Source organism: Oxyura jamaicensis, chromosome 1 (assembly GCF_011077185.1).
Source record: "Oxyura jamaicensis isolate SHBP4307 breed ruddy duck chromosome 1, BPBGC_Ojam_1.0, whole genome shotgun sequence".
Taxonomy (NCBI): domain Eukaryota; kingdom Metazoa; phylum Chordata; class Aves; order Anseriformes; family Anatidae; genus Oxyura; species Oxyura jamaicensis.
In genome coordinates this window covers 84,844,158-84,867,193 of record NC_048893.1, presented here as the reverse complement: position 1 = coordinate 84,867,193, position 23,036 = coordinate 84,844,158, and the positions used below count along the sequence as shown (strand labels likewise).

The following is a 23,036-nucleotide window of genomic DNA, read 5'->3' as shown; positions in this document are numbered from 1 at the left end:
ACATTGGCTCCTAAAATTAATGAGCATGTCTGTTTTCAACATACGGTCAATTGCTGATTGTTCTGATCTGGTGAGCTAGGCTGATGAATATGCACCACCCACAGACAGAGAGCTGGGCTTTCCTGCTGCATGGGGAGAAAAAGGAAAGAGGAAAAAAACCAACAGCAAAACACTAAGCCAAATGCTAAAAGGTACATCAGTGTGACCCTGCACCCCCCAAAAGAAGTGAAAAGTGAGCTAGACTGTAACACACAAAGGTTGTCTTCAGCAGCTAAGCTTTTACTGACAGCCTCAATCTGGTCATTTCCCTTTTTTCCATAGCCAGTCCTACAGCCATGGCCTAAACTGAATGCCAAATCACAGCCACAAAGAGGCCTCTCCTCCCAGCTCTGCTCACTTGGCAAAACAGGTGACAACAGCAAGTTCTCATATACTGGCCAACTGGTCCCCTTCCTTACAGTGGCATCCTGCCATGGCTGACGTATCCCCTTGATGCTGCTAGTCGGCTTCCAATCCCCTGGGAAGCGGCTCAGCACAGCTAGAGGCACACGAGCACTTGGCCACTTCACAAAGTGACCACAGGCACCACTTGCACAGTCATGTCAGACAGCAGGTGCACCTAGCCAACCCGAAATGTCAAGTAATAAAAGTTCTGATTAAGAATAAAATAAAAGAGGCCAAGCCCCCCTTGCCAGTCATAAGACATGCTGCCCACCAGCAAATTAAAAATTTTATGCCACTGCATAGATTGTGTGCGCCTGCTATCTACAGCCATGTGTTCACCTCATGAAAAATACATGAAGATCTAAGTGGCATTAATAGTGTTTATGAGCCCATCACCTGGACAGATATTCCCTTTATGATTCTAATGAAATAACAGAGAGAGAGACACGGAGACCACAACCTTCTTAAAGAAGAAAAACCCTGATCTGTATTCCTGACCCCCCAACATGAATTCTTGATGTCCCAAGATGGAAGAAAAATACACTCTGCCAGGATCGACACATTAGAGAGCCCCCTTCATTTAACAACAAAGCATCTGCCAAGCTTGTTATACATCTGTCGTGGATATCAGGCTGGGCTCACAGGACGAGGAGGTAGGCAGCAAGTGGGAGCAGAAGGAGGGTGGTAAAAGAGGAGGGAAAGGTGGCAAGGGAAATTAAACGCAGATAGCACTTCAGGGTGGAGGAACAGAGGACAAACAGGAGAAATGGAAACGCAGACAGCAGGAGGGTAAGTTAAAGGGAGGTAAGGGAGAGAGGGTTTGATCGATCGCAGAGTCTGTATTAACTCAGTCACAGGGCTCTGATGATCTCTAAAATGGACTGAGCTCTGCTCTCGTGGTTTATGATACCAGCAGAACCATTTGATTGAATTACAGTTCTTCAATTGATCGCTCCATATCAGTAATCTTTGACTTCTCTACTCGCCAGCCAGCTCTTCTTACAAAGGCTAGCTTTGATGGCAAGGAATGCTTTCCTGACATTTTTTAGCTGGAGCAAATCAGTGTAAGAGTTGAATTGCTTTCGTTGACATTTCACAGGGAGAGCAACACCGCAGGTACCACTGCCAGTCCTTGATAGCAAGGAAAGGGCAGCTAAGGAGAGACAAACACACTTGGGCATACAATGTGGGACCCTTTGAACTAGGTGGAGATGAGGATTACTTTCACAAAAAAAATCTTCCTGCACCCTCATGCCATGCATCCATCCTTTTCAGGCTGTCCCACTCAGATCCACCTGTACTGGGCAAGCACTGGCGCTGCCAAGAGCCGCTGCCCTGGCCAGAGCACTTCAGTGAGCAGGGAGGACAGGCCTGCCTTACAGCCTGGGAACAACAGCCGGACCAGCAGGCATTAGCCCAGAGCACAGGAAACCATCGCTGGCAGGGCTCTGTGATATTAAGGTGCCACAGAGACAAAGAACAGTCTCTGCCTGAAGGATTTAATAGCCATATGCAGAATCGGCGTTAAAAGGTGGACACAGAGATGGCAAACTACACAAACCCCAAAAGAACAGCGAGTCAGTCTCAAGCTGCTCACGATGGTCTGGATGAAGTGCCAATCTAAATCAATCTAAAGAAAAACAATTAAACCTCACATTCATTCGCAAACAGAAACCAAATCTGCACTGTTACGTTGAGTTTTAAGCTCAAAGCTTTAAATATTTAGCTTCCTTGTGTTTCTGCCTAGCATACTTGTTGCCTCACTTCCAAGCATTCAGGTTTGGGCTTTCCCTTTAAAAGCACCACAATAAGAGAAATAATTCAGAAGGGATTTGAAGGCAGAAAAAAAAAAAGTCAACTTTGCCCACTTTTACCGGGAACTCTAACTTCTCTTCCTTGCAGAGGAGAGGATCAAAGCACAAGGAGAAACATTAAGAAGTCATATATCAACACTGCAAATGCAGAATGAGACAAGACGGAGACTGCTTCAGCTGCAGCAGGGACTTCAAACTGTCTGAAGTCAGCAGCTCTGAATTAATGGAGGGGGACTGGGGAGGAGAGCGAGAGGAGTGCACTGGACAGCAGCAACTCTTCATCTTACACACTGACCCTGCTGGTTACCTGGTAACAGAAGCTGGAAGAATTTTATCACTGGGAAGAGCTCAAAGCCAAGCTAACCCCGGGCCATTTTCAGCTACTTTTGGCCCCTTACCTTCTCAGACTTCGAGTCTAATAAGAATAGCTTTTTGTCAGGCCAGAACATTAATGTGCCATAGCCATCTCCATTTCTAATAACCAACGAGTGGGCATACGGAAAGAAAGATGGTTTAAAAAAATCCCGAAGCTTATAATGACAGCTCTCAAAACCACAGACAAATCTTGAGCTACGAAGGGTATCAGAGGGCAGTTCAGACACAAGACACCGCTTTGGACTTGGATCTGTAGCGATGCAACTGTACCGTGAGGCAAAGACAGCGTTTCACTAGAAGTTTGCAGCATATTGAGAGAGAGAGAAAAAGATGCACACCCACAGCTAGTATATTTCTAACTTCAGTAACTATCTCCTTTTTGGAACTGCCAAGACAAGTGATGCATCGATTTTCCTACAGCTCACCCTGCATGATTGGTATCAAGGCTGCGTAGGCGTCTGGCGAAGCGTTCACAAATTTCTCCGAGAAAGTAAAGACAAAGAAATCCACAACCGTAATCAAATTCAGGGCACCGAGACCAGCACGGAAACTTCTCCATGCGGCAGGCTCGTTCTCATGCAGCCAGAACAGAAACTAAGCCATTACTGAAATCTCATCTGAAGACCTTTGCGGAAAGCACCTGCAGCACTGTGCTTGGGAAGTAACCTTTGCAGAGGCAGCAGTGGCAGGGCAAGGGAAATTTGCATTTTGGAACTAGACAGAGAATCAGGCTGCAGAGGTGTGATGAAAAAGGGAAAATAAATCCAAAGCCGCCCATGGAGGATCCTGCTGAAGCAGGGGGCAGGAAGCATACAGGTGTGTTGCGGTGGGCTCATGCACTGTCACAGCTTTAGGTTGTGACATTGCATCTGATTTGGCTGACCAACCCCTGCCAGCTCCTGCCTTCTACCTCACACCTGTATTTTAAATCCAGTGAGCAAAAACGTACATTATGGACACACGGTTCTGAAGATACAGGCAAAAGACACGGGCGTCCCACAGTGGGCTCACATTAGGATCCTGCCCCAACAACCCCTTTCTCTCTCTTCCCCAGGGGCCCACCTCTGTTTACAGAATGAGCTGCCCAAGGGAAAAAGGAAAATTTAGGAACTGCCACCCACGTGTGTTAGCTAACTTATCTCCCGGGGTAGACCTGCTCCTTATCGGGCATTTTGCAAATGCCGTTCTCACCGTCTAAAATCCAGGCCTGGGGGGAACTGCTTGCCATCACAGAAATCAGCACGAACACAACCCAGGTCCTGCAGCTTCTAACTCTGAGCCGTGCTCCCTCTACCTCTCCGGCAGCACCTCCAAACACATTCCTCCTCCCCTCCAATGTTAAGATATAGCAGCTTTATAATGGGTGCAGATGCTGAATTTTTTGCATATGAAGTTTATCATCTAATCACTCACTCGTGGAATAAAGTGCCAAGTAACATTTGAGTAATCAGCCTGAATGTATAAATATCCTATAGTTACACAGTTGTTGCAGCATATCATTTCTTAGTTTGCTGCTTTTACAGCCATCATCAGTGGTGAAATCAATCCCATCCCAAACATTAAATGATCTCCACAGAAATGATCTCAGGTGGAAGACGGAAACTGTTCTTCACGCTAAAGAGTGGAGAACAGCTGGCAAAGATGAACACGATAACAAACCACTACCCCCTTGGACCCTTTGGGGTGCCAGATCCCCACATGACCTGCTCATGGACCTGAAGACACCCTGCATGTGGATGGCCACGTTCCCTCCGCATTTCAGGAGGTAACCCGCTAACAAGTCCTGTAGCCAACACCTGATCCTCTCTCACACTACAAGAAGCATTTGCAGAAAGCCTATTTCTAGGCCTCACCCCCAGCACGGGTCACATTTTGGGAACTTAACTGTCTTGCCACCAGAAGGGCAAGGCCACTGCCTTCAGTGAAGCCTGGTGTGATTTCCAGTTTCTGAGTACAGAAACCCAAAGTTTAAGCACGCCAGGAAAATGATTCTACCCCTCACACAGAACACAACTAGCTAGAGTTAGTAAATCTATGGCCTAGCAAATACTGGAGAAAAGATTTTCGTACCAAATCCCAGTATTTTAGTAACTCCTTCCCTTTCTAACTCTGATAAAAACTCAGAATTTTGGCTTTCATAAGCTGAAGGGAAGATATAAAAGGGAACACTTTGAGAACTTTGAATCAGCATCTTAAAGTACTGAATGGTTTTAAAAATAAAAGTTAAACGTTTACATCTTCTGGAATCAAATGCTTTTTTTTCAGTTTGTGCAATCAGTTCCCCCTTCCTCCCCCCAGCACAGCCAAGCTCTCAGAAAGCAGTGCTTTCTAACGGGGAATTCAGCAAGTTGCTCTCACTTTCCCCATGTCCTCTGTACAGCAGATAACCTAGACCCAGTTGGTGTCCCAGGATGGCTGTCTGACCAGTGGTATGCTGTCATTTCAACCAGAAGAGACCACAAGTCTTGGGAAACAAACCCCCCTCTGTAGAGGAGCAGCCCGAGCACATGCTCAATAGAAACTTTCCAGTCAGCTCAATCAGTAGCTCTAAAGGAAGATAGATAGAAGCATTTGCTGTTTATCAAGGAAACATCCCCCGTGCATACGAAGAATACTGGCAACAGCTCCTTGACCAGTAAATGTGAATTTAACAGAGCAAGACAACAGCTTGAACTCTGGAGACTTCATTATGGAGGTGGTGCTCATACTGAAGTACACTGAGATGCTCTGAGTACTTTAATGTCTCAGAGGGACCTGGCTCATTTCTGATAGGGCATGAACTTCCAATAATCTGATAGTTTAGAGAGCATTCATACTCCAGTTGCTTTCTAGGATATCAGCCTCACACACGCATATTCTGAATCACATTTTTGCCTGGTAAAGACCCTGCAAGTCCATCATAAGTCCTTGAAAGGTAGCTACCCTTGGGATGCTTCTCCAGGTACTCAAAAAAAAATGCAACCAAGGGGCAGATGGATAAAAGAATGGGTAAGGGGGATGTGAGACTATAGGACAGATTGTGACTGCAACAGCTGCAGCCAGTCTGGACATCCTTAGGCTCCTGGTACTGAGCTAAGCAAATCACAAGGCACCATGAGCTGAGGAGGAGTCAGATTCATAGCATCCAACATGAGAAATCCCTGCTAGTGAACTGTCAGATGCCAGCAGCCCCAGCATGTCTAACAGCGCCAGCGCGAAGCGCTGAGACAGCTACTGGCATCTGGCACCGACCACTGCAAGCACTTGCTCACGCGAAACGCGAGCAGCGCGACTAAAATTCTCGCTAGGACGAGATATCGTGCTGTCCCCAGTGGGGGAAACACACGCTGATAAATTGCCTAAAAACACCGGGATTCGCTGGTTCCACGGAAAACAGTGGAACGCGAGCTGCCTGCATAATTTAAATAGGCCATGTAAATAGGCCCTCCTGTCTCAGGCACAAACCACCTCCAGCCAAGGCAGGGATGCAGCCACTGCTCTCCTCTCCCCACTGCCTGGCAGCTGCGCAGAATCGAGCACACACACAACTCACAGCAGCTTTGCAAAGCCAGCGGCGAGGGAGAGGGCAGTGAGAGAGATCAGCATGCCTGAAGCACTCTTCACTCTCATCAGGCTGCGGTGAAGTGGCCTGGGAGTAACTGATTGCAATCACAGCCTCCCACTGCGCTAGATGGATACTGCAGAAGGCACTTTCCAGCTGGACTGGGGTAAAAATACAGGAACCGGCCACAGAATGAAGTCCCAGAAAAAGAGATGAATTCTGGGAGAGTGGGAAGATGAATGGAGGATATACCTGCGTTCAAGTCAAAATTTACACTACCTCACAGGGCACCATGTTCATACACAAGGAGGCCTAAGCAGAGATGTTCTCTAAACAGCCCCTGTATGATTAAGGCTGACTGGACAGGGGTTTCAGCTCAGGCTGTCCCAAAACACCTTAAAGTTGTTTTTTTATTATTTTTACTTTGTCATTTTGTTTTTGAAAAACCCTTCATCTCCTATTCAATCCCTATCGGGACAAAACCAGAGTAAGGCACCATCAATCTCCATCATCATCTCTTACTGGGAACAACCCATTTCTACAACAAAACATTTATCTGCTTTAACATCTCAGGGGCCTAACCTAAGGTCACGTTTAACAGAACAGCATTGCTAATCCTAATTCAGACCAGGCCACGACCAGCCATGACCATTTCAGAAGGCCTCAGCAGACCTTCTCACTGCCCCCTGCCATACCCATTATTTTGCTGCTACGGGACCAAAAGATGGTAAGCAAAGACTAAACACCTTGTTACATCAGAGCGGCTAATAGAAATCAAGAATGTTACGGGAAAAATATACATCTATGTGGAAAATACACATACCTGTAGCTTACTAATTGTTTAGTGAAATTTCCACATAGTTTTCATATGCAGAAGTGGCTTTGAAGTTCCTTACTAAGCAGTAATTGGGATTCTGCATCTCCAAGGTCTGACTAGCACAGTACATCCATTCACAGAGGACTTGTTAATGCTCCAGAGAGGGCCTGCAAAATTGTTCAGTGTTTAATATTCCATAACAGCAGGATGGCAAAACAAAATTGCTGCCTTTCACATTGCCCCATCTTTGCTTGCAGGAGCCTTGACCAGGTCCTTGAAGACAGCAGGCAAATGCTGAGCTAAGATGCCCGTACCCATTTGTTGTTCACCCTGCACCTCTTCAGGAAGTTAAACTGAAACAACCCCATGAGAACACCTCATTAAAAAGCAGTCCCTTTTCTTGACCAAGTCACAGGCAGAATCATACCACGTTGTAAGTTCTTGTCCATTGGACAAAGCTTGTAAGAGGGGGAGAGTATTATCCTTCCATTTCCAACTGCAACCGCCCAAAGTCTCAGATGGACTCCAGAAGGATGGTAATGGAGAGCAAGACTGCCCCTCAAACACTGCTCCCTCAAACATACCTGGCCACATTAAGCACAAGAACCTCAAAGCCACGTAATATAACATTAAAGGAGAGGGGGAAAAAAGAAGCCAACAAAGCCCCAAGGGAACGCTGTGAGCCGCAGAACTAATGAAGCCTCATTTTCTATGGATTTGCATCTCGTGATTGATTGACTTCGGTGTGTAAGGGAGAGAAAGCACCAGCTGAAACTTTGCCTGCCCTTGGGGCATTTATAACAACTCACTCCTGTGGATTTTTGCGTCAAATAAGGTTTGAGTTCATGCTGCAGAGCCTCCTGCCCCTGGGGAACTCAGGAGGCCCTACGGGAAGTAATTTCACTTAGATTAGCCCTCCCTGCAAAGGGAGGCCATGCGAGTGTGGTGGCAGAGAGGGAAAGGTGCTATTAATTTGCTGACATGCAGTAACTTGACAGAGACTGAGTCCACAGATGACTTCATCTTGCCTGGTCTGGGCAGAGTTGGAGCCCAGAGAACATTACTGCTTTCTCACAAGGGAAGAGGACATTTATGACCAAACAGGCTTGTCAAATGCCCACAGGCACTACTTCCAAGGAAGTTTTTGCCTGAGCATTTGATGCTGAAATAGCTTTTTGCACCAGAGACACAGTGCTGACAGTTACTTTTTCCTCAGTTGTGTTCAGAGTAGTCTACATGGTAGGAAAACTGAGTCCTGAAGTCCTCAAGCAGCATGGCTACAGAACTGGGGACACCTCCAACTAGAGCTCGAATGCTGAAAAACAAGGCTCTGTCAAACTACCAAAAGCTCCCCGAAGGAGTCAGCTGCACCAGCGCAGGCAGAGATAAGGCTTCTTGCCCTGACGAGCACATGAAAGCCCTGCCAAGTGCTGGTCATTCATAACCACTGCAAGCATGCTGCTGCTGGGACCGCACCGAGCACCAAAAGCTCAGCCGAGTGTCATCTCTTCAGGCTGAACAACCTCTTCTCCGGCACCGGGGAGCCTGGGGTGTTCTCGCGCCTGAAGCAATTTTACAGGAGACAGCAACAAAGTAATTAAATGTTGAATCCTCTAGAAATAGAAGGCTGTGCTTGTCATTTTTAGAGTCCCTCCTGCTAACAGGGAGCAGCGTCTCGCTGATGAGTGGCATCGCATGGGCTCAAGGTGACAACCCAGCCTTTCCTCCCAAGTTAATACCCTGCTTCACAATCCTGGAGAGAACTTTTACTGTTTAAGCACTGCACTTAAATATTAGGTAATTAAGTTCCTCGATCTGAATTCTGAGCCAACATTGCAGCTGGACAAGAGATGAATAATGAGGGTTATATTTTAGTCTCCTGGTGATCAACGCCACTGAACATTTGTGCCCTGGAAAGAGATCAGCCAGGTAATCAAAACACTGCCTGTGAAAAGGAAGGTTTACTCATGTTAAACTTCCACATCTATCAAATCTTTTCTTCAAAGCCCTGGCAGCCTTGATTCCCAATTAAAAAATCCTGTCCTATTCTCTCCTTTTGGTATGACTCCCATACTGCTCATCAGCCCCATCGCTCCCTAGAATTAGGAGGTTGCTCCACATCACAAGAAGAAAACCTATCCCTGTTTGTTTTACAGTAGCAACTTGCTTCACCGAGAAGAGTGGTGCCTTTTATGTTGAGCTGTACAAACACACAGCAGGCACTTCCTGCCCGGATCACGTAACCATGTAAATACACATGATAAGGGATGGTGGTATTACATGCCTTCAATCCCATAAACCAGCCACAATCACTCCAGAAGTCCATGGGAGAGCTTAAAATTGCTCTCAAGTTCCAGCCCACTGCGTTGAACATTAATCCCCACTTTACCTGCCCTCTTTTGATTCACAAGAATGCCTCTACTACCAAGAGCATCTCCACTAGGACAAAAGTATCTCTACTACCAAGGCAGGCGGCCACCAATAACATCCCTCTTTTACACTTGCTCCTCAGACCCTTGTGGCATGCAGAAGTATTAAGTTTTCATGCAAGACTTTCATCTCTTTCACAGTGCCAAACGTTATGTGCAATACGAAGTAGTATAAAAAAAATATTATTTATACTTCAGAAAAAATTAGGCAGGCAAGCCTCAAAAGCTGAGCAGGTTAAGCAGAGCTGCTGGACTCTAAGGGTGAGACCAACATAAATACTATGGTCAGGCTAAAATTTATAAAATAATTCAGACTTTATTCTGCAATCATTTATGCAAAACAAACAGCACAAGTAGATGTGATTAAATGCAACATTCTTCTTCTCTTACATATGTTGTGTGCTTAATAAACACACATTCTTAAATCAAATATGAAATTAAACAAGTAGCTCCACCAGCCATAGAAGGAATGAGGCTCTTTTCCTACAGCTGTCTGCCCCATGGCTGCACAGCTCCAGTGGCTGTGCCAAGGAAAGCTTCCTCCACCGCAGACACATTCCTGGGGCTCTCTTGGATAAGCTGTGGGGTTTAATACAGAGCTGGCCTCATGCTACGCTTTCTCCCTCAGCCAGATCAAACCACAGGGCTTGCTCCCCTACACTCAGGTGGCTATTTTCACAAATCACTTGGGGGAAAAAAAAAAAAGTCCTGCCATGTGAAATAGCTGGTAAGACCTAGAGCTACATCTAGCAGGAAGAGAACACACAAAAAAGCACGCACGAAGACCACAAGTGACTTTTGTTTTCTCCCCCTCCCCTATTTCAGCAGCAAGGTGACAGTGCAAGCGGCATGCGGCTGGTAGCATAACAAGCACCACTGCAGATGACATCCTAAACCCTGCGTGCTCCAATTACACAAGCAGGGACATACTAATCTGTACGTAACTACAGCCCTCGTGCGATTGCAGTTCAGTGATAGAGAAGAGCAGCAGCTGGTCAGTTTATAGCAGTCAAAGTGGTACCAGAAGGACCTGTGACTGTTAGCTGGGCAGAAAAAAGCAGGGTGGGCATGCTTGCTCTTCTTTCCCAATCTGCCAGATTGCACAACTGTGTTATTAACCTTTTGCCCGGTGATCATCAGGTCTTTCAACATCAGAATGAACAGAAAACCCTGTTTCTAGATGATGAGGTGGTAAGTGCAACATGTATGTACTGGGATTAGGCAGAGAAGAGTTGCAAAGGATAGTTGTTGTGTTTCTTTTATTGTCTGCTTTGTAAGACATAAAAAGCAAAAATAGCAGATTCCATAACCTTAAAAACTTCCATAAAGAGACATGCTGACGTCTCAGAAAATTGCCAGAAAGCCCGCAGCCCACCAGGTTTCAGAGAGACTTGCTAGCCAGACCTTCTGCACAGTAACAGGAGTATAAAGTGGCAGATGCAGCACAGCGCCGAGCGTTCAGGGCACTGGTGCCGATTCTGCTGCGAGCACATTAAGCCAGTCATTTTACCTTTCTGTCTCAATTTCTTTATCTGTGAAATGGAAATGCTGATACTTAAGTAGAGGAAGTCAAATGAAGAAGTACATTCAGGCAGGCTCTAAAACGCAACAGTGCTGATTGTCAAAGACCTGAGACAGCCAAAAATAGCTGCAAGAATATTTCACCTACATCCTTATTAGACTATTTATTCCCAGAGGTGAGAGGTACTAACAACCCAGCACCTCTTGCAGCTTCAGTCCAACACATTAGAGAGAATTCAAGGCAGACAAGGCCAAGCTGTCACCACTGGAGACCTACTCATTCCCCTCACAGCTTGATATTGTTTTAAGGATGGCTTGGAGCATTTACCCCAACAATTTCAACATGCATGCTTCTCCAGAAGCTTGCGAACAGATTTCTTCTTAATTCACAATCTTACCACAGTTTTACACTAGTTCATTCCCTGTTTTTCTTGAGCCAACATTGTTCCTCAGCTTAAATATTCCTTTTCCCTTCCCACTCTATCTCAGCGTATTTACAGAAGTCAGTGCTCCTTCTGCATCTCAATTTCAGTAGGCCAAACAAACCCAGCCTCTGCTGAGTCCATGTTTCTACAGAGGGCTCATACTGAATCTCTTCTGAGAGAGTTGTAACAGATTCAGCGCTGCCTTTCCACTGTTATCATCCCATTATTTATTAGGTTTGTGTTACACTGAACAGGAGCATGTGGTAGGTGGGCGCTGCGTGATCATCAGAAAGGAAAACAGCACATGAAACAAGAGGTTGCAGGTAGCGTCTCTTATAGAGTACGCAACTGCGTGCTGTTTATTATTGCCATCAGGGCAGAGGTGGCAAGAATGCAGAAAACATTTCTCTTTGCATAAAAACACCGGCAGAGACTTGGAGCAGGTTCACAGGAGCTACAAAACGCAGCCACACCAAGGATCTGATGTGAGCTACATCCTGCCTAAACAGAAGGCAACTGACCAGCTCTAGCTTTCAGCCATCTTTCTGCTCTGACAATGGGCGAGAAGCCTCAACTACATTCAGCTATTTCAGGTCTTGAATCCACATACACTGCCCAGGGCACATTACCTTGAGATGTAAAAACATGGTGGGGGACAGGGAGAGAGAAAACAGGGAGAGTTCAGGAATTACAGCACAGAGAAAAAGAGGAGGCTCACAAACCAAGTGCCTGCCCTCTGCATGTAACAGAAGGCATTGCTGCATTTACAGCAAGGCCCAGCTCCACAGTCCCCAACTTGCTGGAGCCTTGCTGCCATTCTGACCATCACACCAGGTTCACTGTGTCCCCAGCGGCTACGCCAGGCACATCCCACAACATCTGCCACTGCTGTAATGACAGCGGCCACAGAATGTAATGAGCCCCTGCACAGCTCCAGGAAGCAGCTGGCAAGCCCCCTTACCCACACAGGAGCTCTGTGTCTGCATCCACCCGCTCCCCCATCAAGGGCTCAGCCCCAGGCACAGTACCACTACCACTCCTGCTCTGCAGCTCCTCCTTCCCGCCCTCTTTAGGTGGGACTGAGAAATATGATGCAGCCCCTATTGCCATCCTGTACCCAGAAATTCAAACTTCGTTTTATCTTGCCTTATAACATCTACTGCACACGGGAACTGCAAGACACCAGTACTTTTTTCAGAGGTCTTGCTGCGTTGGCTGTCTCTCTCAGCCAGCCAGCTTCACTAAGGTATCAGAAAAGGATGTGCAAACATCCCAGGCAGGCAATTATAGGATGACTAGTCCATGTTTAAAAAGTTCCTTCCTAATCCTGTCAGATGCTGCTTGGCTTAAGCCCTGAAGCTCTAAAATGTATTGATCACCATCTCCTTTTATCCTGCACAACAGAACTGTGTTTATTCTCAAATTCCTTGGCCAACCCTAATCCCACTCACTTGACAACCCAAGTGATCTCTGGTGGCACTGAGCTCTGCTGCCCTAGTTAGGAAGAGCATGCATATGCAACTCTTTGTTTCAGGCAACTATTAGCTTTCCAGGAAAACACGGACAGCACATGCACCCAGTAGCCTCTGCTCCACGTCAGAGTTCATCAGATGCATGTGTACGCACACACCAACAAACCCCGGAAAAAGGCAAGGCTTTGCAGACACACAGAATTACTAGAGAAGTCCCATCCAGCTTTCTTGACGTACAGCAGATGCTACCAAAGGGGCAGCAAGATGCCCATTTATACCTTTTCCACCTGCATTAAGACTATTTTTATTTAGAAAATTCAGAGAAGTGAAGCTATTCAGGAGGATCTAAGCTCATACCTTCCTCAGGAGTAGGATAATTACCAACAGAATACATCTGCATTATACCACCCTGAGCCTCAAATTTTCCATTATTTGCAAGGCACCCAAAACAAAAAAAAAAACATATTTCTGGATAAGGAAACCCCACCTCCCCGACCCTTTTAATCTCACAACCTAAATACACGTGGTCAGATTTCAATTTCAAAGCACTTTCTCATCCAGCCAACTAAGATAATTAATTTTCCCCACATACTTGCAGTTATATCCACAATACTGTTCTGCACCCACTGTTGTTTGACTTACCTTTGGTACGGCATTCCACATACAGCAGTGCTGGGCTGGAAGCATCCTGTTACGTTCTCCCATCCAGTGCCAGGGCTGTAGTTGGGCTGGTTGGTTTACCCACATACGTACACTTTTAGACCATTTTGGTGGTCTTGCTTAACCCTTTGCATAACACAGGCTGGGGTTTTCACTTAGCACTTCCCCAAGCAGCCCATAACGTGCCTGGGCACCTCTCGAAAAGGGCCAGTCTCAGAGTTTCAAAACCCATCTCAATTCTCTCTAACTTTCACAGGATACAGCAATCAGTATTATTCCAGTCAAGTGCATACTATTGATTTATACAGTGGTATGATATGATTGTCAATGTTTTCTATTCCAATCTTCATGCATCCTCACCCTTTTTAATTTTTTCTTTTCAAAAGGGAAGAAGGGAATAAAGCAAAATCACTGCTAGGTATTGAGCAGAGGGTTTCAGTGCAGAGACCTCAAGTCTCTTCCCCGTTACTGATTACAGGTAATCAAGAACCCAGCAATGTGTGTGAGCAGTCCAAATCATCTCCAGGAGGAGGTGGGTATAAGCCACGAGCACCTCAAACATATGCACCAAAGGCTGAGGTCCCCACTGCTGCCTGCTGAGGCCAGGAGCCATTTTCTCTTGGTGCTCCCTTCAGCGCAGTCCCTTTTCACCAGGCCTGCAGCTCCATCTTTTCCACACTGATAGTCCATCTGCCACCCTGCCAGTCCCACAGCTGGTCACAGCCACCCCACAGCTTGAGGGGACAACGGTGGCCAGCTACTTCCACCGCAGGCCAGGCCCCACCAGCTGCAGGCACCTTCCTCGTTGGCTGTCCTGCTCAGCCCTCATGGGGCAAGTCCAAAACTGGCAGTCCTGCAGAGGTGCTCGGGGAACCCCTCTTTGTTTTACCAGGTTGAAAACTGACCTTCACATTCCAGCGTTTGTGCTCTGTCCATCAAGCCAGGTCCCAGCTTCTGACAGCATGTTGCCACTCACCCAGCAGCTGCACTGTTTCCCTCATGGGCTCTCATGAGGACTTTAGTCACCAGACCTTCCTCACCACACAGGAAAATCCTGCAGAGCAGTTCCCTCTCCATGTCTGCTGCCAAGGAAGGAAACTCCAGGAGAGAAGGAGACCATCTTCAGCCAGGGCTTGGTTGTTAAATGTAGGCCTCATAGTGCAGGCCACAAATTCACAGCACGGACATGAAGATCTCCCTAACACTACAAGTCCCAGTTTCCTGCAGCAGCACTCTAACCGTGCCTCTTTCTTCCCTTCCTTTGTTATCCCTGAGTGCCTCCACCTGTCACCCCCAAAATGGGCCTCATCAGATTTCAGCCCAACAGATCACCCAGCGCCATTGCCTGCCTCAGGGCAGGGCAAGGAGAGCTGCAGCTGGGGCCTGCCTCCTACAGCTGGAGGAGACAAGGATGGCGGTGGGAGGACTGGCTCAGCTCTGCCTCCCCTGTCCCTTTTATAAAGCAAGATGCTTTGTTTTGTCATTGCTTACGTGACCAGTATGTAACAAACATTGCTAAGAGGGTACGAGTTTGGGTACCTGAGACCTTTCTGAGCAGAGGCGTGGCAGTAACTGCAATGATCACAGACTCTGCTGCCCCACTCCAGTCATTTTCAGCTCAAGGACAATTCTCTGTGTCTGGAGCTGCTACTTTTTGAACAGGGTATGTGTTTAAAGGCAGCACGACACCTGGGTTCACCAGCACACAGCAAAGGGTGCTGTGAAACACCTACAAGCCATAGCATCACACCAGGAGACTGCCAGGAAAGGGTGGCTCTGGAGCAGCACGATAATGCAGAGACAGTATCACTGGAAAACCAGGGCACCTCCCTGCACCTTCCTCATCCTAGCAGAAAAGCACTTCTCAGCCTGCAGCTCCTTGTTCTGCGGAGGTGAAACCCACGCAGCTGACTGCCTTCAGACAGCTGACCTTCGGTCTCCGTGTGCCCTGACTCCTTTCTCAGGAGGAAGTATTTCTCCTTGAGGTACTGACTTCCCATTGCTACACCCTTTGCTGTCCCTCTTTGACCGTGCTGTCTCTTCAGACTGTAGGGGTGGGAAAAGGCCATCCCTTGGCAGAGGAACATGCAGCAGCTCACATGACGGAGCCTTGATCTCAGTACGACTGTAGCATGTAGTCAGAGCAGGACACCACCAGGGCATCCTCAGTGGATGTTTCAGAGCTGAAGACCCTTGAGCACAATAAAAAAGGACAATGCAGCCAAAGGAGGGAAGATGTGCACCTGACTTAGGATGTTCACCTCTTCAGACTCCCCAAAGAGTCAGTGGTGAGACTTCCAGCAAGAAATTCAGCACATCTGTATTTCTCTGCACTGACTATACAGTGAATTAAGACAGACTCTCCTTTTAACACTGGGTAATTTAACTTAGATGCTCTCAGTTAGGCAGTGTAAATTCAGCTTCCTCTTTCCCTTCCTCAATAATTTTGTATTGTCATTTTAATACTAGAGAAATCACATGGAGAGTTGGGTAGGGAGAGTGCATTGGAGTCACTGCCATCTGCCTGAGTGTACAGCTGGGGATATTAACAATCATTTCTTCCATTGAAGCTTGAGGGATAAAAAAAAAAAAAAAAAAAGAAAAGAAAAAAAAAAAGAAAAGAAAAAAAAAACAACAAGTGTTTTGTAGCTTCCTGTTTGAATTAATCTCCTCTGACAACTGCTGATTTGGGTTTGTGATTCGATCTTCCATATGTCTAGCTCCATTGGTCAATTAAGTGCAGGGGGCGATTGGGAGAAGCAGTGATGCTCAGACTGATTATAAGAGGAAGCATCACGCAGTACGTAGAACATGCAAAGCTGGCTGGCGCACTCAGCATTAACACAGCCAAGCTGCACATGAGGTAGCTGCTGCTTCTGCTGCCTTTCAGGTCAAGGAGATTCTTCTTGGCTTGTACGGAGACAAGACACAGCTGCCTGACTGCTGACCATTTGTAAGCAAGGGGCATCACTGCAGGGAGGGAAGGAGGGAGCAAACAAGCACAAGGAATTGCGGGGAGCAGTGCGTCAAAAATAAATATGAGTACAGATACATGAGTAGCTTCTTCCATTATCCATTGCTGTAGACAGACAGACACAATATAAGCCAGAAAGGTTACGAGGAGGGACCAGCCAAAAAAATGAGAATCAACTTAGAATAATGCAGGCTGGTATATAGGGAACAATGAATGGAAAGCAGGACATTAAGAGAGGCAGATTTGGAAAACAGTGATGAGGGAGATGAGCAGGCTGTGGGAGATAGTGGACAGCAAGTTAAGCTAAAGATCTCCAATGCTCTATAGCACCAGCAGAATAAAATAAAATAAAATAAAATAGTTAATGTAATGCTGTGTTTCATCTGCATAGAAATCATGACAGAAAGCGAGGAGGTACTGGCCCTCTGTATAGATCTGGCAGGACAGCACCTGGAATGCTGCCCTCAATTCCAGGCAACATGTATTTACAAAAGATGTTGATGAGCACAGGGAATACAGAGAAGAGCAGAAAAAAAATTATTAAGGGCCTGAAAGCACTGACATATGAGAAGAGATTAAAATAATTAAATATGTATTGCTTGGCAAGGGGTAAGATTAACCGTCTGCAAGTGTGTAAATACCAAGAAGGTAGAGGAATTGTATTAAGGAGTATAAATATAAGTGTAATAGAGCAAAAGTAAACACAGGCTTGATATTAAAAAAAAAAAAAAAATCCTTAGCCCTGAGATTTTTTTAAACTCTCCTTGGGAAGGTGAAGCTTATTGCTTGCAGCAGCTGTAGTGGCATGAAGAGAACAGGGTTGCAGTCATGCCTGAGTGGCAAGTCTTCACAGAAATAGGCCCAGAGAAGAAGGTAAAATCTCACACATGAATAGGAACAGCCCAAACTGGCCTGCAGACAGCTCAGCAGAAGCCAGGGCTGTGGCACACCGACTGGGCCAGCTGCTGTACCAGAAGGCAGCATGGAAAGGGAATGGAGATGGAGCTTTTCCTTCAAAGGGCACCCGAAAGACACTTCTTTGGGGCGCAGGAACTGGGGTGAGCTTCTAGCCGTCTTCTTCCATCGCTACACCCGCTCCTCCCATTTTCGCCAGCTGAATGGGGAATGCAGCAGGGTGTTGTCTCCTTGCCAGGAGGGTCTGCAAGGGCGTCTCCCACGTCGGCTTGCTGCTCTGTCAGTGAGCAGCAGCACAGCCCCGTGCCAAGGAGCCATCAGCAGAGGGTGCGCTCTGCGGCGCCGTCAGAAGCGCTGCTGGCACTGCTGCAGCAAGCTCTCCGAAATTGGCCTTGTCACTTTAAATACATTAGACAATAAATCATCCCTCTGAGACATCCCCAAAGGAAAAACAGGGGGAAAAAATAGCACTTAAAAGCCCTTTTCTATTACAAAGCCTCTGGGGAGCTTTTAAACTTGGAGAGTTTTTTAAGTGAATTTTATGCCTTTTTTTTTCCCCTTTGCCTGCCTTTATTATCAGTTGCTAACATTAGCCTTGCCTTCCCATGACAAAACTGTCATTCAGACTCCTTTCTTTTGCTTGTCTCAAGTTCCCCCCCCCGCCCCCTTCCACTTACATGTACACACACAAACACCCATAATGTCCATCTAACAGCCTCTTTCCTGGTCACCATCTCCTTCGGAAATGAAATTACTCTTTGCCAGTATTCCTTTCCTTCCTATGATTTTCTGAGTAGCTGCAAATCTTGTCACTGTTAGGAGGGAGGACAGGAGAACATCCACCTTGGAATGATTTTCTCAAAATCCACTTTTTTTGCCCCATCAGAAACTTTCTTCACACCTCTCCTGTTTTAGCACTGGTATTTCAAAAGTGAAGCAAAATCAAGGTAACGCAGATGGCTGTTTTATACCTGATACAGATGTGTAGAGCAATGTTTTATGGCTGCGAGGAAGTCTGAAAACTCAAAGATGAGTGTATTTAGGAGAGCTATGTAAATTTTGCAGCTCAAGCCTATTTTTATAAAGCATTCTGGTGGATTTCTGTCCGCACAGAATGTATTCCTTCACTCTTCCCTTAGGAGTCATCAAGCATTGCTGACCTAAAAGTGCATTATTTGGTCCCTCCAGTACAGCTCTCCAGTACCAGTTTTTCCCACCTACAGAATCATGTTTCCTCAGTTTTCTAGCACTCAGAAAATCAAGTGTAGCTATGCAACCAGGTCTTCCACGAAACGCTTAAACTGTTCTTCTCATTCTTTTTCTTTTTGGCCTTACAAGCTTTATCTTGAAAACCTTGAGGAACATGTCAAGTCTAGCTGCATACATTTCTAAAGCTAAGTGGGAGAAGTTGGTAGCACTTTCCAGTTAAACACTAGGAATTTACATATTCATTCACAGATGTGGATTGTGCATTGGGGTGGAAAGAGGGAATATAAGATAAGTGAGGGAAATTTTCAGGGACTTGCAACTCTGTGAAGCAACCAAATAATTTTACATAGGCACCCTGCTGGGAACCAAAATACACTTGCCAACATCCAGCTATCATAAAGCAACTCTGAACGCCACAGCTGACCTATAAAGAGTCCTGCACAGCCGCTATGAGTTAATTCTGTTTCATGGCACTTAGCGCTGTTACTCAGCCAATTTCCCACCAGGCTGGCCGGTTACACTGTAGCTTGTGAGGACCTTGTCAGAGGAACACAAAACACACTGGCACAGGCAGCAGCAGTTATGTCAATGTGACCGTTCTTTGCTTTCTTTTATTTTTGTCCCTACCCATGTGAGCACACGGTGCCCTTGTGGTCTACAGTTCTTCATTGTTGCCACCCAAGTGGGTGGCACAGTCGAAACACAACTTCTAGAGACGTACAACGTAACCTTGTAGAAGACAGAAGGCTGATTACAATGATCCCACCACAGCACTTTTCTAAATAGCACGAAATACAGTATTTTTTATCACCAGATCCTTATGGTTGGGCAGCACAACCAAACACACTTGATAGCTCTGTGCTTTGCACATAGGGTGTGTTGGATTTGCCCTGGATGGGGGAAAAATAAAAAAAAGACCAGGAGTCAGAACAATTAGTTCAACCTGATGAGCCAAAGGCTCCAGGAAGACCTGGATAGCAGCCCTGCAAAACTTAAAGGGGCCCTATGGGAAAGCTGGAGAGGGACTCTTTGTCATAGGGCATAGGGTTAGGACAAGGGGTAACAACTTTAAACTAAAAGAAGGTAGGTTTAGATCAGGTATTAGGAAGAAATTCTTTACTGTGAGAATGGTGAGGCACTGGAACAGGCTTCCCAGAGAAGTTGTGTGTGCCCCATCCCATGAAGTGTTCAAGGCCAGGCTGGATGGGGCTTTGGGCAACCTGGGCTGGTGGGAGGTGTCCCTGCCCATGGCAGAGGGTTGGAGTTAGATGGCCTTTAAGGTCCCTTCCAACCCAAACCATCCTGTGATTCTATAACTTTGTGATAAACTGGGAAGACTGAAAGATGGAGCAGAGAAAAAGGAGATGCCAAGAGAAATAAAGACCAATGCTTTGACACCTTTTCACTTCTTGATCTCCTTGGTGTCAATACCAATGCCGAGAAGTTGATGGGCATCCTCCTCACCTCTAACCCATGCCTCTCCTGCTCCTCAGTCCCGCCACAGCCACAACCACTGCCCGAGTGACCGAACATCCTCCCCATCACATCCAGGGAAAGGCCTGGGGGAGACACGGAGGACTGAGGGCTGCACGGAAGGAAATGCCATGTCCCAGGCATTGGTCCAGGGAAGCAGGAGGTGGGGGCGGAAATGAAAGGTCTATGCTCTTCCTAATCGTTTCCGCCACGATAAGGGAGAGAGTGCGACACACACTACTGGATCACGGCCATTAGGAATGAGCCGTTGGCGGCTGGCAAATTGTAAATTAGAGAGCCAGAGTGAGAAGAAAGAAAATCAAAGGGGGGACGAGGTCGTGTTTTATTTCACTTGTAGCGCTTTTCAAATTCAGCCCTAACCAAACCTGATTAAAGTAAATCCCTTTTTTACGGCCTGTGGAGTCTATAAGATTATGGTGTTAATGGAAGTGTGATTCGATCCGTCAGTAATGGTGCATGTCGGGGCCCAGGCGCCTCAGACAAGTCCATTTTTTAAGACGTATTTATTGTTTTTTCTTTTTTTTCTTTTTTTCTTTTCCTTCTCCTTTCTGTTCTCTGCATTGCGGGGTTTAATTGAACAGTTTAAAGTGATTCTTCTTCAAGGCCCATTAATTGATTTTATTTGTGTATTCTCCAGGGGTCAAGGGGAAAATATAGAAGAAAACATAAGCTTCAGGTCTGAGTTTGTCACAGCTCCCGCCTTTCCACAAACATAAAGCACATTTCATCTTCCTTATCATTTCAGATCTCTTCTCACCCTTTCTCCCCACCACTAGAGCTCTTACATTAGTCCCTCTGCTCGTCCTTTTCCACTCCTTACAGCTAAAATTTCCAATCTCTATGGGGAACACAGGGCAGTAACATTTTCCTTCTCTTTTCCTGCCCAACAAATACCACATCGGTTTTAAAATACCTCTTTGCTTTTAGGGACTCCAGATGGCCTTCCTAGCCCTAAGCTGAGCAGAGGGGTGGGACCTGTGTTACATGTATTTTTAAACCAGTGCTCCTCAAAGCTCAGGTCATTTCCTCTACAACTGGGAGCTATTTTCGTGAGCTTCTCAGAAGACACTTCCAGAGCAGTTTGCCTCTCTTACACTGCTAGCCCAACAGGGCATGTGAGCCTCTGCAAGATAACCTAAAGAAAAAATTATTTTCCACTACTGGGTTTGCAAGGGGACACCGTTTTCTCCTCGACCCTTCCAATGCTCAGTGTAAGTTAACCCTCTGCTCCGAACAGATGTCAAGCTGACACCTAAGCTTCATTTGCTTCAGATACTCCAATGTCATTTGTTTCCTCCAGCTCCCAGCTCTATTCCCTAAAGTCAGCCCCAAAGGATATTTTTTTTTTCTGATTCACCTTGCTGAAGCCCTCGCTCTCCTCTTTCATGCTGTTCTCCTGCAGAACTACATTTCTTTTAATAGAGTTTTCAAAACACAAGGGTTTTCTTTTTATTATTATTTTTAAATCACAAAATGCACCAGGGAAGTTTTTGTCCTCCCACGCATCGCATTCAGATCCTTCTCACAAACTGTCTAAATTAATGCAAGGCAAAAGACACTTTTCTTCCCATCCTCTGATTGACACGGTCTGGGTGAGAGCTCATTGTCACAGCTAGGGCAGTTCTCTGGGAATGCAGCCTTCCCAATGGTTTCACGCAATCCTGACCCCTCAGGGGTCAATTTTTTGAAATTCAGCATCACTTAAATACTGGATGGGACCAAATCCAACACAAACTTCTTACCAGTAGACCTCTTATTCTGCCAGTTCCTGGCTGCAGAAAGAAAAAAAAAATCTCTCTATACTAGAGTTGATGGAGAAGCTATGGAGGCAGAATGTAATTACCCAAGAGAGGAAGTTTGCCTTACTCCCTTTACTCTTATGACAAGAACTATGGCATCTTTAAGAAGGCAGAATTTCAGATTTATGTCTGAAACCATGGCAAGGGAGGATTCACTATCATCATGCAGGGGAAGAGTTTATGGTAAAGGCAAAAGAAGAGCTCCCCCCGCTCACTCATCAGAACTTTTCCGCCCTAACCTAAACTTTTCATGGAAGGTTGAAAATTCAAGTCCTGAGTAAGCTATGTCTATACTGAGCTCTTAAGCTCTGGCCAGAACATATGTACCCAGGGATGCACTCAGGATCACAGTTCATTGATGAACGCATACATGCTCTATTGGCAACAAGGAGACATTATTGTGGGGCGAATATTTTCAGTTGGTTACTCCGAGGAAACACACCAGCATGGTATGGTCTTCTCCTGTTATTGTCATCTTCCAGCTCCAGCTTTACAAGTGCATTTGGAATCACCACCTTTTCCTTTCAAAATTATTCCACTAGTCTCTTCCTTGCTCTGCCAAGATATGCTCTGCTGAGAGACCTCCGATGTCTCTGCCGAGATATGCTGCATATATATTTATATATATGCATATGATGCATATTTATGCTGCATATAATCGCTGCCTCGTGATTAGCTTCTTCTGGAGCAAACAGGGCCATCTCATCTTCTTAAAGGTTAGTAAGACAGTATCCTTTTAATATGAAATCCCTACATTTTTTTAAGGATGATCATTTCTGAAATAAAGAAAAAAATATTCTCTTTAGAGCACCTCTTGCTCTCAAGAGAGACTGTCATCCAGACTGGCACCATTAGCTAGCATTTCCACTCTAACAGCTGCATTTTCAGGTTCCTGTCTGCAGAGTTGTATATCCTCTGTAAAGAGTTCCACACTGTAGCTGTCAGCCCTGGACAGTAATCTTCTAAACTTTCAGTTACAGCCACACTCTGTCAAACAGGATTCAATTAAAATTTCCTCTGTGCATACCGACGCAAATATACAACTCCCTTCTCCCCACACTTGTGTGTCAAGGTTGAACACCCTACAAGACCATTATCATCTGAATTCAAAGAATCCATCTCCTCCTCAAGATTTTTCTTCCTGATC

At 46.0% G+C, this 23,036-nt stretch overlaps 1 protein-coding gene and 1 long non-coding RNA gene across 2 annotated transcripts in view; both read right to left on the bottom strand.

Moving 5' to 3' along the window:
• The window catches only part of LSAMP (limbic system associated membrane protein), a 952,242-nt gene that overhangs the window by 671,140 nt on the left and 258,066 nt on the right, over positions 1-23,036 (bottom strand). The window lies entirely within an intron of this gene.
• Positions 6,537-14,932, bottom strand: LOC118160270. Its single transcript, XR_004747387.1, has 2 exons — positions 13,481-14,932; positions 6,537-8,901 (listed from the first exon to the last, which is right to left on the bottom strand). It is a non-coding gene; the product is annotated as an uncharacterized LOC118160270 (long non-coding RNA).